Consider the following 13,369-nt stretch of genomic DNA (forward strand, 5'->3'; position numbering starts at 1 on the left):
GTACGATGTGCTGTTGGATGAATGCCTTCTTCCTTCCGTGCCGCGACAGTTCCACTGCCACGCGGTTACACCTGCTGCTGCTGCTGGTGTTGCGTTGGCGGCCATGATTGCGTTGGCGTGTACGGGGCTCCCTGGTTGGGTGGATGTTGCGCGAAGAGGGGCGCAAACGTCGGGTGGCTTACCATCGGCTGTAGGGTCCTTTCGATGTAGGCGAATCTGTTCGTGTTCTCAGCTTGGTAGGTCTCCATTGTTTGTTTCAATGCTGTCACTGCTGCGATGTTTGTCGTGATTAGCTGTTCGAGTTTGGTGAATGTGGCTTCGAATTTCGCTTCGAGGCTGTCGATGCGATCGTTTTATGTTTGCGTGCGCGTGGCCTCGATGGCTCGCTTTTTCGGTGCCGGTTCCTCTGTGGCTTTCTCCTGGATGTTCGTTGTCGTTTCCTCGGTCTTGCTTGTGCTTGGCGTGGGTCTCTGCAGAGGCTCGTTGTTGCATAGCAGCAACTGACGGATCTCTGCGATCTCTTTCGTGAGGGTGTTGATGGTCACTCGCAACGCCGCGTTTTCTTGTCTTAGGATCTCATTTGCCTCCCGCACCTTGTTCATACCTTCTTTCTTCGTGGCTTCGGTGATTTTCTGCGCGTTCCTTATATTGTTTCCTTTCGCTGCGTTGACCCAGCTCACTCGCTCACGTGATGGTGACGTTTTTCTTGTGTCTTGTATTTCGTCTTGCACGTTCGGTCTCCGGTCGGGTGTTCGTCTCCGCACAAATTCTTCCAAAGTTCATTCACAGTGTAGGTACATCTGCATTCAAATTTCTTCCTGTCTGAAGATAATCATTCAGAACAGTCCTGATCTTAACCACGAGGCGTCAAATACGTTTAATTTTCTTGCTAGTCGATATTCTCAAATTTCTTCATGGCGCGATATGGTAGCTATTGTTCAGATTCTTCCGAGAACGCTCATTTTGCCATTCCAAGCGTGAAACATCTCACATTGAACAGTTGTATTTTTATCTCGGTACTGAGTTTGTCTTGTGCCTTCGAGATCGTCTTCCAATTGCTACTTAGTTGATTTCCACGTTAACTTACTCTCTCCATCCTTCTGAACAGTCCTTGTGACTACATAGTCCACTTTATGCATCGTTTCTTTCAGAAGAGTTAAGCCAGTATTTTCGCCATTAAAAAAGTTCAAAATGCAAGTTTCGTCAGTTTCTGCGACGTCAAGAACCATGGCGAGTTTCGCGTTTCGCAGTTCTCTTCTACACCACATGGGTCAGGCACAATCCAGTCGGAAATTTTCTATCTTCCATTGTACCTTCGTTTGGTCTTTTCACTGGGCTTTCCTCCTCACTTCCACTACTACTGGTAAGTGTCCTTTACACGGCACTCGTATTACGGCTGTTTCCTCCAGTGGTTAACAAATAAGCATTGTGTCGTTACAGGTTCTGCATTCCCGTTTTCAACTGCGGTCCACAAGCGTACCCAGCGTGCCCTAGCACGACTCTACGGTCTGCGCTCCAAAAGATTACTTCGGGCACCAGCATCACCCGTTCCATGAGCAACTGCTATTCCTTGCACATTCTCTCGCGGACGGTCTCCTGCTGGTAGACTGGACTTGGCTCTTTGCCCGGAACTACTACTGGTAAATGTCGTTTACGTGGGACTCGTATTACGACTGTCCTCCAGTGTTTAACAAATCACTGTGTCGTTACAGGTTCTTCGGTGCACAAGCGTACCCAGCGTGCTCTTGCGCGACTCTACGGTCTGCGCTCCAAAATATTACTTCGGCCACGAGCATCACCTGTTCCGGGAGCGACTACTACTGCTTCTACATTCCCTCGCCAGTGGCGTCCTGCTGGTAGACTGGACTTGCCTCCTCGCCCTGCACTACTACTGGTAAATGTCGTTTACACGGGACTCGTATTACGGCTGTCCTCCAGTGGTTAACAAGTAAGCATTGTGTCGTTACAGGTTCTGCACTCCTGTTTTCAACTGCGGTCCACAAGCGTACCCAGCGTGCCCTTACACGACTCTACGGTCTGCGCTCCAAAAGATTACTTCGGCCACGAGCATCACCTGTTCCGGGAGCGACTACTGCTGCTTCTACATTCCCTCGTCAGTGGCGTCCTGCTGGTAGACTGGAATTGCCTCCTCGCCCTGCACTACTACTGGTAAATGTCGTTTACACGGGACTCATATTACGGCTGTGTCAATCAGAATTTATTGTTACAAGTTGAGTTACATTACGAGTATTTAGTATGCAGGAGGAGGTCCCATAGTCGGACTGTATCGGGACCTTGTGTACAAGAACAGTTACGATAGTTAAGATCTCAAAGCAACAATATTATATAATGTAGTATACAAGCAACAGGAACTGAACATTACCATAGCAAAAATACAGAATTGATTACAAATAACAAGGTTTAGCTCATCTTATGGTAGCAAGAATAGTATGGGAAAATACCCGTTGTTTATCTACAAGAATAAAAACAAAAGACAAAAAGCAAACAAGAACGGACAAAAAAAATCGGGACAGTAAATTTTCTCATTAGTCTGTCAACAATAAATGCATTTTTAGTTCCGTTTTGAATTGGTGTAAAGATCTTGTGCCTCTCCTAATGAGAGGAAGTGTTCCATACCCATATGGAAAAAGTCCACGGTTTGTTTACCGTAGTTGGTGTGGATTCTTGGTGAAAGAAAATCGTTATTCAACGTGGATCTGGCGGTACTATGAATTGTGAAAATGTGATCGATGGTAGCTCATTATGTAAAAATTTGTAGAAAAAAATACCTAGGTTGTATTTAGTCAGCCGAGAAATAGTAAGGATGTTGTTCTCGTGTAGTAAGGAAGGGGTATTACAAAAGTGGGAACTATAAGTAATTATGATGGCTCGGTTATGAACTGTCTGTATAGATGCAATATGAATATTATAGGTAGTTCCCCACCATATTATGCCAAAAGTAATGAGTGGACGAAAGTGGTAAAGTGAGAGCAATGTGGTACGTGTGAAGTAAGCGCGTGCTTTAAGATGCGTATACAGTAAGCTGTTTTCTTATGTGAGCAATATTGTGATATTTCAGATTACAATCAAGTAGAATGCCAAAGAAAGATGAACATGAACTTGGATGAAGGCAGTGGGGACCAAAACTGATAGGTGGAATGGAAGCTGTTTCGCTGATGTGAAGAGAATACAACAAGTATAGTCTTAGTTGCATTAATAGATAACATGTTAACATTACGACACCTTAGAATGTTTTCTAAGTCAGCTTATTACGAGAGCTTATTAACGAGAGATGACATCTTTATGAAAAGTGAATATTGTGGTATCATCAGCGTACGCATTGCATATTGTCGAAGAAAGATAATTAAGTAAATCATTAATATGAACTATAAGCACAAGTGGCCCCAGGATGGAGCCCTGGGGCACACCGATGTTAGTAGTTGCCTGTCGAGAATAATCACCGAACACAAACAATTTGAACCCGGTTATATAAGTAGCTCTTTAGTAGCGGAAGGGCGGGACCGCAAATACCGATTGCTTCGAGCTTAGAATAGGGTATTACGATTTATGCTATCAAATGCTTGCGTTAGATCGATAAAAACTGTGGCGGCGCGAAATCCCTCGTCGATAATTTTTTTTAGTTGGTCCGTAAGATGAATAAGTGCCAGCTCTGTGAAATACCCATGGCGAAAACGGAACTGGCATGCAGAGAAGATATTAAATTTAGATATTTCGATAGCCGCATTTCAATTAGTTTCTCAATAACTATCTCAAAGAACGGCAGATTGCTAATAGGTCTGTAGTTGTGCAATAATGAGCTATCGCCCTTTTTAAAAACTGCGATAACTTTGCTGCGCTTCAGTTCAAAAGGAAATAAATCAGTCTTTAATAATTAATAATACAAAGTATGTCGGAAATTAGGTGCGCAATTAATGTTAGCAGGGTGGACCTCATCAATTCCAGCGCTTGTCACTTTGAGGTTATTTATAACAGCAGCTATTTCTTCTGGCGTTGTAGGAAACATAAGTAATAGAGGTAGACAGTTCATGTTGATGATCTGTGCAGGAATAAGTGGATCATTAGAAATCTGCTAAAAGCCTCGGCTATTTCAGCAGGGGAACCGAGCTCTACTCCATCCTTTGAAATTCTGGATACCTGGTTTAGTCGTGTCTATTTAAAAAGGAGTCGACAATCTCCCATTCCTATTTAGTGTTATTAGCCGCCTGTAAAATTCTTTCCTCAAAATCCAATCGTTTAGCTGATTTTATTTTACAGTTAAGTGTTGCAGAAGCTTTCATATCGGGCACTTAGGTTCATGTTAATTGATTGCCTTTTAGTTTTCCTATATAAATTATCCCATTTGCGCATTTCTAGTAACTGCTGTGCGAGCCATGAATTCTGAGAAAATGACACATTGTTTTTGCTTTTCTTTTTCGAGGTGAACTTTCGGAAGTATGAGATAATCAGTGAAAAAAATTAGGACAAGGCTTTCTGCGGGTCGTTCAGTGATTTAATTGAAGACCAATTTGTATTAGCAACAGTTTTTATGAAGCTATCTTTCTCAAGAACATCTTTAGTGTGTGAAAGTGGGTAAGGTCGCACGTTAGAATTGAAACGTAAAAGCAGGGGGTAATGACCACTGATGTCGATCTGCAAAGCTTTTGCCTCTGGTGCATGAATCAGGTTAGAAAATTATGATCAATAAGTGTGCCTGTACCATAAGAGACTTCGCGTGTGGGAACATTAATTAAGCAATCACATTCGTAGCTATGGAATAAACTAGTGTAGTTTATATAACAAATAAGTGATGTTTCGAGTAAATCAATGTTTATATCGTCTATTAGAACATTTTTGTTTTCTAGTGATACAGTATGTAAAATATGCTCGAGATTGTTACAGAATTCATTGACTGACGATGAGGCAGAACGGTAAATGCAGCCAGATATGAAATTCTTGCTATCTTGAGCAAGAAAGCAGTTACTGAATTCAATCCAAACAGATTCGCACTTGGTATCTGCTAAGGCTAGATCATGTCTTCTTAGATAAGCAATATTAGAACCATATATGGCAGCACCACCGTGATTAGTCGCCAATCGGTTGCTGTATTCCACTTTATAAATAGGGAAGCAATAGAAATTTTTGTCATGGTCATATAACCAGGTTTCAGAATGGCAATTAGTGAAAACGGACTAGTTAGCGATGCGAGGAAATTATCGATAGCGTCGCAGTGTTTATGAACACTCCTAGCATTAAAATGAACGATAGAATGAAATACGTCTAAGAATTCACTTGATTGGATTTCAGTATAGAATCCATGTTTGTTGTCAAATGGTTAAACAATTTTGCCTAGTCTAATCTGGTTAGGTCGGATTCATCACGAATACTCAGAACTTTGCTGTTAGTAGTCTTCCTAGCCTTAATTTGGCAGTTGCCCGCCCAAAGGAACATCCAGTTTCTTTATTCAAAGTTAGAGCCTTGGAAAAGAGAGCCTTGTTAGATGGGAACATATGCGCATTTAGAAAAACGGGAGCGTTGGAAGAGCCCGAAAATCCAATGTCCATAAGACAGTTTCGCTTTACGCGCTTTACTAACAAAGTCGGCTTTCTTCGTTCTCGAATGTAAACGAGCGGTGATATTCTTCTTGTCATTAGATGTGGTGGGAACGCGATGAACAATGTCCAGATCGCTAGGCCATACGGGACAACCAATTCTGTCCCCTGCCTCATCCAGTGTGTCATGTCTGGCATCCAAGAACTGGGCGGCGTAGACGTAGCGTCGAAAGAACGTTTATTCCTGTTACTTGACAGGCAGCCAACAGGTTACATACTGCGCGCGGTGGGCCCGTGCGAGCGGTCTTTTAAAACCAGCACGGGCTACCCGATAAGAGATAGCCGGGCAGAGAGCATGCGCAGACAGCACGCGATAACACGCGTGCTTGGTTTCGCGCGCACACAACATCTCCTTCCTCCTAATGAGCACAAAGTCATTTTGCCACATTATACAATGCAACTAATGCTATGGCTGATATCTGTCAGGAGGTCGCCGGTCCCTCTGTGGATAGCGTCGCTCCCCTGGAGGGTCGGTCGTTGTCGCAGGGGCCGCAGCTGGAAATGGCTCGTTGGCGCTCTCAGGATCCCTGAAGTCTGGAATAAAATCTTCCGTAATGCTCTGCTTTGAGCTGTCGATGCTGAGCAGTAGCTGGTCTTGATGACGACGCCAAATGAGCACCCCATGATTCGTTCTAACGCGAACCTTGTATGAAACGGGGCCAGACTGCTGAATGATAGTGCCAGGGACCCATTTCTCAGGACCTCTGTAATTCCTCACGAGGACCTCATCATTGATGTTGAAAAGTCGCTCACGTGCCTTGCGTCGCACCATATCGGAGAGCTGTTGCTGAGCCACTCTTCCCCCGACAGAAGGCTTGACTGCGTCGAGTCTCGTGCGCAGTCGTCTACCTATGAAAAGGTTTGCTGGAGTTTCTCTTGTAGTCGCATGCGGCGTGTTACGGTACGTCACCAGGAACGTCTGTAAGGTTGCCTGCAAGGAGTCTTGTGGTCGTCCTTTCCGCAACGCAGATTTCATTGTCTGTACAAATCTCTCCGCAAGGCCATTCGTGCTTGGATGGTACGCTGCACTCACGATATGACGACCACCGAAGCCTTTGACGAAGCTCTTGAATTCTTCGGAAACGAACTGTGGTCCGTTGTCGGTCACGATGGTCTCGGGTACGCCAAAACGCGAGAACAGGTCTTGGAGACACTGAATTGTGTGGTACGCCGTAGTCCTCTGCATGACATAAACTTCCGGCCATTTTGAGTGTGCGTCCACAGCAACAAGGAACATTTTGTCTTTCATGGGTCCAGCAAAATCCAAGTGAACTCTTTGCCACGGCGAAGTCGGCCATGACCATGGATGAAGCGGAGCCGGTGCTGGTTCGTTCCGTTGCTGTTGACACTCTGCACATTTCTTCACGTGTTGCTCTAGGTCCGCGTCGATACCAGGCCACCAGACGTAGCTCCTCGCGAGTTCTTTGCATCTTACGATACCGGGATGACCCTGATGAAGTTCCTCAAGCAAGAAGGCTCGGTGTTTTGAAGGCACAACTACTCTCATGCCGTACATTAAACACCCTTGATGAACTGTGAGCTCCAAACGCTTGTCGAAGAAATGTTTCAACTCCTTCTCAGCGACATGCGACGGCCAGCCAGCACTTGTGAAGTTCAGTACCTTGCTTAGTAATGGATCACGCCTCGTTTCACGAGCGATGTCTTGGCCTGTGACAGGCAGCGTTTCCAAACGAAGCGAATAAAAAATTTCGCTTTCTTCTTCTGATTGCTTTTCGCTGCTGTCGAACGGCAAGCGCGATAAACAGTCTGCTTCCGCACTATCGGAAGATTTCTTGAATTCAAGAGCATAGTTGTAGGCTGACAGCGTCAGCGCCCAACGCTGCATGCGGGCAGCTGCCATCGCAGGAATGCCTGTTTTCGGGCCGAGAATTGTTTGCAGTGGTTTATGGTCAGTCACAAGCGTGAAGAACCTACCGTAGACGTAGAAGTGAAACTTCTTTACGCCGAATACGAGGGCAAGGGCTTCTTTCTCGATCTGACTGTACTTCTTTTCGGCACTTGACAAGGTGCGGGATGCGTAGGCAACCGGTCGAACTGATCCATTTATCATTTTCTGCGAAAGAACTGCGCCTATACCGTACTGAGATGCGTCGCAGGCAAGTTGAAGCGGTCGCTTCGGATCATAATGGGCAAGAACTGGAGGGGAAGCCATAGCTGCTTTTATCTCCGTGAAAGCAAGCTGGCATGACGCATCCCACGTCCACTCCGTTGTTTGCTTTAGCAGCCTGTACAACGGCTGTGCCAAAGTCGAGAGACGCTGAACAAACTTGCCGTAATAATTGACCATCCCAAGGAATGACTGCAGTTGCTGCTTGTCTTTTGGAGCAGGCGCATTTAGTAGTGCCAGTACCTTTTCAGGCGATGCGCAAACACCCTCGGCGTTGATGACGTGGCCCAGATAACGGAGCTCTCGTTGAAAGAACGAGCACTTATCGCGCCGGATGCGCACACCGCGTTCCTGCAATCTTGACAAGACGGCTTCCAAGTTACGGAAGTGCTCTCGCTTGGTCTTGCCTGTGACCAGGATGTCGTCAAGGTAGCAACTGACTCCTTCCAACCCTTTCAGCATGTTGTCCATAATTCTTTGAAATATGCTTGGGGCGGACGAAATGCCGAAAGCCAGACGGTTCATAGTATACAAGCCCTTATGTGTGTTTATCGTCAGTAGTTTCCGGGAGCCTTCCGCCATAACTACCTGCTGGTAGGCCCTACTCAGGTCAATCTTCGAAAATTCCTCCCCTCCTGCAAGCGCTGCGAGAAGGTCATCTATCCGAGGTAGCGGGTAGCGGTCTACTTCTAGACAGGGATTGACGGTGGTTTTATAATCGCCACACAGTCGGAGGCTTCCATCCCTCTTCACTACCGGTACCAAGGGCGTTGCGTATTCGCTTGTAGCAACAGGCGTTATGATGCCAAGCTTCTCCATTTTCACAAGTTCCGCTTCTACTGCACGTTGCAGAGCAAAGGGAACGCTTCTTGCCTTTACAAACTTCGGCTGTGACCCTTCGCGAAGGACAAGCTCGGCCTGCTCTTCCGTGATGGTACCTAGCTCATCCTTGAAAAGTTCGGAATGGCTTTCTAGCATGGCTTCCAGCTTTTCTTGCCAGTGCTTTGATATTTCTCGAGAGAGACCAAGGTGATTAAAAAAAACTAGGTTCTTCCAATCCAAACGAATATCTTGCAACCATTCTCTGCCGAGGAGTGCCGGTCCTGTAGAGTCCACGACGTACAGGGGAAGCTCCACGCACTGGTCGTTGTGGCGCACGACGACTTTCGCCAGACCCTTCGGTTTTACTATGGCCCCAGTATACGTGCGCAGCTTTAACGATGCTGGCTGAAGTCGCTTACGTGGAAACAACCTCTGGAATTCGCGCCATGATATGACGGATACGGCTGCGCCGGTGTCAAGCTCCATCGTCAGTAGGACACCGTCAACGTTCACGGGTACAGTAAATGGGTCTGCGTTGAATGATTTAAGTGAGACAGACGACTCGTTTCGGACGGACGTGAGCATCTTCACACGTTTCCGGAGCTTTGCCTCCCTAGCTTTCTTTCCTTTCCTGCAGGCGCGTTGAATATGCCCTTTTCGGTTACAATTGTAACATGTATCGCCGATATGAGGGCATGCTTCGCTAGAGTGATTGGGTGACCCGCAACGGAAGCAGCTTGCCGACATCACAGACTGCTTTTCGCCTCGAACCTTATTCACTTCGTACGCCGGGGATGCGCTGTTATGCGTGAACGCCGCGCTAATCGTTGCAGTTTCCATGGCAAGAGCTCTATCTACGGCCTTTTGGAAGGTTAGCTTTTTGTCTTCCGTGAACAACACACGCTGAATGTCCTCGCGGAGCAGGCCGCAAACGAAACAGTCCCGGAGCGCTTCATCCAAGAAACTTCCAAATTCGCAACTCTGCACCAGCCTTCGAAGTTCCGCGACAAATTCGGTAATGGACTCACCGCTTCGCTGTGACCGCTTGTAAAATTTAGCACGCTCTGCGATGACAGACGACTGCGGTGCCAGGTGATCGCTCAGGAGTTTCAGGAGACTGTCAAAATCTCGTGACGACGGTGCGTCCGGTGCCGTCAGCGACTTGAGCAGCGCGTAGGTCTTCGCGCCGATGAGACTCAGGAACGCAGGAACCTTCTTTGCTACTGGAACATCGTTGACCAAAAGATAGGCTTTCAACCTTTCCTCGTACGAGCGCCAGTCACTCGTGGTCTCGTCGAAAGGTTCAATGTGGCCGATGTGACTCATGACTCACTTGGAAGTTTCGGCTGCCGTGATGCCAGTTTCAGGAATTTCACCGCAGGGAAATCTTCGTGGCGGGAAGCTTTTACACAGAGGCCAGGTTCTTCACACTGCGAATTCCGTACGGCGGTGGTCCCACCCTCGTCGCCAATATGTCATGTCTGGCATCCAAGAACTGGGCGGCGTAGACGTAGCGTCGAAAGAACGTTTATTCCTGTTACTTGACAGGCAGCCAACAGGTTACATACTGCGCGCGGTGGGCCCGTGCGAGCGGTCTTTTAAAACCAGCACGGGCTACCCGATAAGAGATAGCCGGGCAGAGAGCATGCGCAGACAGCACGCGATAACACGCGTGCTTGGTTTCGCGCGCACACAACACAGTGTTTAACAAATAAGCACTGTGTCGTTACAGGTTCTGCACTTGTTTTCGATTGCAGTGGGTACCCAGCACGCTTCAGAACGCAGACTCTCTGGACTGCGCTCCAAAAGATTACTTCGGGCACGAGCATCACCTGTTCCAGGAGCGACTGCTATTGCTGATACATCCTCTCGCCAGTGGCATCCTGCTTGTAGACTGGACTTGCCTCCTCTCCCTGCACTACTACTGGTAAATGTCGTTTACACGGGACTCATATTACGACTCTGTCCTCCAGTGTTTAGCACTGTGTCGTTACAAGTGCTGCACTCCCGTTTTCGACTGCGGTGGGTACCTAGCACGCTCCTGCACGCCGACTCTCCGGTCTGCGCTCCAAAAGAGATTAATTTCCGGCCCGAGCATCAGCCGTTCCATGTGCGGCTGCTATTGCTTCTACGTTCTCTCGCCGACGGCGTCCTGCTGGCAGACTGGACTTAGCCTGGCGCCCTTGCACCTAATTGTGGTAAGTATCGCGTACACACGACTGTACTGCACCTGCGTGTTTTCGAATGACCAACAAACGGGGCTTGTGTCGTTTCAGGTTCCCAGAGTTTGCTGTCGCTTGTGGCGCAAGAGAAATCTTCCAGCCCGCTCATTTACAAGAACATGCCTCACGAGCAACAATCTTCAGCCCGATCGGCCTGCCGCGTGCTCTCTACAAGCTTCCTCGTGAACGCGTCGCACGCCTGTCTTGGCGGTGTCCTGCACTGTGTTGACGGCGTGTTCATGCTCTGGAGGACTGCGTGTCGTCACCGTCCCGCGACCGTCTATCGGATGTGCTCCTACAATGCGATGTTGCCCTTTTCCACAGGCATATTTAATAAGTTTAGTGTAGCAAGCTTTTCTGCTTTGGAAGAGTGGTACGTTGCTCAGCGAATGGATGGCGCTTCTAAGAATCGGGTCAATACGAAGCAGATCAATAAAAAAAGTTTGGTTACGTGGACACCATTCAGTCCTTAGTAAGGACTGTCAACGTTTTCATGAGCCGATCTGTAAATTTTTGATGGCGAGTGTAATGGCCGTTCATTGACATTGTGCACTTTTGTAGTAGCACGTTGGTGTGTGTGTGTGTGTGTGTGTGTGTGTGTGTGTGTGTGTGTGTGTGTGTGTGTGTGTGTGTGTGTGTGTACGCATGTCACCTACTCTGTGCTCCTTTTCGATCGAGAACGTATGATATGGGCTCCGCTGCTAGCTGGCGCACTTGGAATTTTTATATTTTCGTAGCATTTCCAGCGTCATAGTTGCTTCACATTTCCCGGTTCATTCCTGTTGAGGTTCCTGGTTTTATGGTTTACTGTCGTCTATAGACATCCCCTTTTGGATTGGTCGAACCGCTGGTTTCTTTGGCTTTGGTCCTTGGGTTGATTTCGGTACTCGTTTCAGCATTCAGCGGATTTATTCAGGCGTCTTTCTCGTGTCAGAAACGAGGTCTTCACACATTCTCGGTTCTTCCACGTCGCTCATCACTGACTCGAAAAGATCATCATGCCGCTAGAAAAAGACACAATGTCAAAGAATGGGAAAGGGGAGGGTGGTTACTCTCGCCAACAAAAATTTTCTGATTTGCTCATGATAATGACGTCCATCTTTATAAGACTGGTTGGGGGTGTCACCGGGCTCACTGTTTCTAGTTTTTTGGTGTGCTTGACTAATCAAATGCTTCTATGGATCTAGATGGCCCAACTAATGTATTACCTGTCGTTTGTTTATCGTACAGGGCTACCCGCTGTCGTCGCTTGTTCACCGCGTATACGGCGCCGTTGTTTGATAGTTTGTCAACTATCACGTACTCTGAAAGATCGCTAGCAATACTGAAGCGCCATGGCGCCCTTCACGCGGCTGTGACGTCATTGTCTGCTGACTGTATTTCAGATTACACACATTTGTGTGATTTCGTGATTAAAGTGCATCGCGTGAGCCATTGTCACAGCTGCTTACGCCAAGTCGTGTGTAAAGTCCCCTTACGCCAAGTCGTGTGTAAACACGTCTAGACAAGTGACGTGCACCAGCACGCTCAAAAAAAAGAGATCTTCATTAGAAAATGTCCGCTTTACTTGCGTTTTTTGTGTTGAAACGAATTAAGTTTACCAGTGTTTCCCCCGTATTTTTTTTTCTGTACGTTGTTAGTCTTCCCATTGATCTTCGTATGCATCTGAATGCGTTTGCTTTGAACAGTGTTTGAAGTTGCACAAGCTGCCGCTATTGTCCTAATCTTGATATAAGGGTGCACCCTTAGGATAGGATAGGGATAACTTTAATAAAGTGCCGGCAAACGACGGTTTAACGCGTCGTGACGCTGGCCAAGCGTCGACCCGGGGTTATACCCTACTCTGCACTAGCCCAGTTGGGCCCGTTTGTAGTGGGTCATGAGGCTTGTGCTTTTCGAGCGCACCCCAGGTCTGCTGGACGGCCCATAGTTGTGAGTCCTTGTCTACAGACTGCAGTACACCTTTAAGTTCGGGCGGGTAAGTCCTGGAGGTAGCTTCCGTCGGGAACCTGGCACAGTCCCACATGATGTGCCATTGGTCCGCCGGACCCGCTGCACAAACACCGCACAGCCCACTCGGATAGAGCTCTGGGTGAGCACGTGCAGCATTGCGGGGGCGAGGAGTGACGCGGTCTGTATTTGTCTTAGGATTACGGCCTCCTCCCGACTGAGTGCCGGGTGGGAGGCGGCATTGTCCGTCGAGCTAAGCGGTAACACTTGGTTACTTCGGCATAACTAGTCAAGCTGTCCTTGGTTCCGAACCACCGCACGGAACGGTCACTCTCGGGGGCGCGGAAAGTAAGCGCTCGCGCCGCCGAATGGACAGTCTCGTTGTGGTTCGGTGAGGATGCACACTCGCCGGCCTGCGCCGGGAACCACTTGATACGGACGGTGCTGCCGCGGTCTTGAAGTTGGAGCTTGCCGATGATGGCGGCCGCCGGCGCGCATATTCGCCCCTTCGCAAAGTTGCGCACGGCATTCCTCGAGTCGCTGAGGACGGTGCGACACTCGGCCTCGGTGATCGCCAGAACGATGGCAACCTCCTCAGCGTCTCTGGCGTTCGTGCACCGCACGCTCGCTGCCGTTGT

General features: G+C 47.9%; 1 long non-coding RNA gene across 1 annotated transcript; it reads left to right on the forward strand.

Moving 5' to 3' along the window:
• The first annotated feature begins 1,445 nt into the window (after nucleotides 1–1,445).
• On the forward strand, nucleotides 1,446–10,819 carry LOC140215547 (uncharacterized). Its single transcript, XR_011892417.1, has 4 exons — nucleotides 1,446–1,640; nucleotides 1,713–1,894; nucleotides 1,970–2,169; nucleotides 10,317–10,819. It is a non-coding gene; the product is annotated as an uncharacterized lncRNA (long non-coding RNA).
• The last annotated feature ends 2,550 nt before the right edge of the window (nucleotides 10,820–13,369 follow it).

The sequence above is a fragment of the Dermacentor andersoni genome, chromosome 1, assembly GCF_023375885.2.
Source record: "Dermacentor andersoni chromosome 1, qqDerAnde1_hic_scaffold, whole genome shotgun sequence".
Classification (NCBI taxonomy): Eukaryota; Metazoa; Arthropoda; class Arachnida; order Ixodida; family Ixodidae; genus Dermacentor; species Dermacentor andersoni.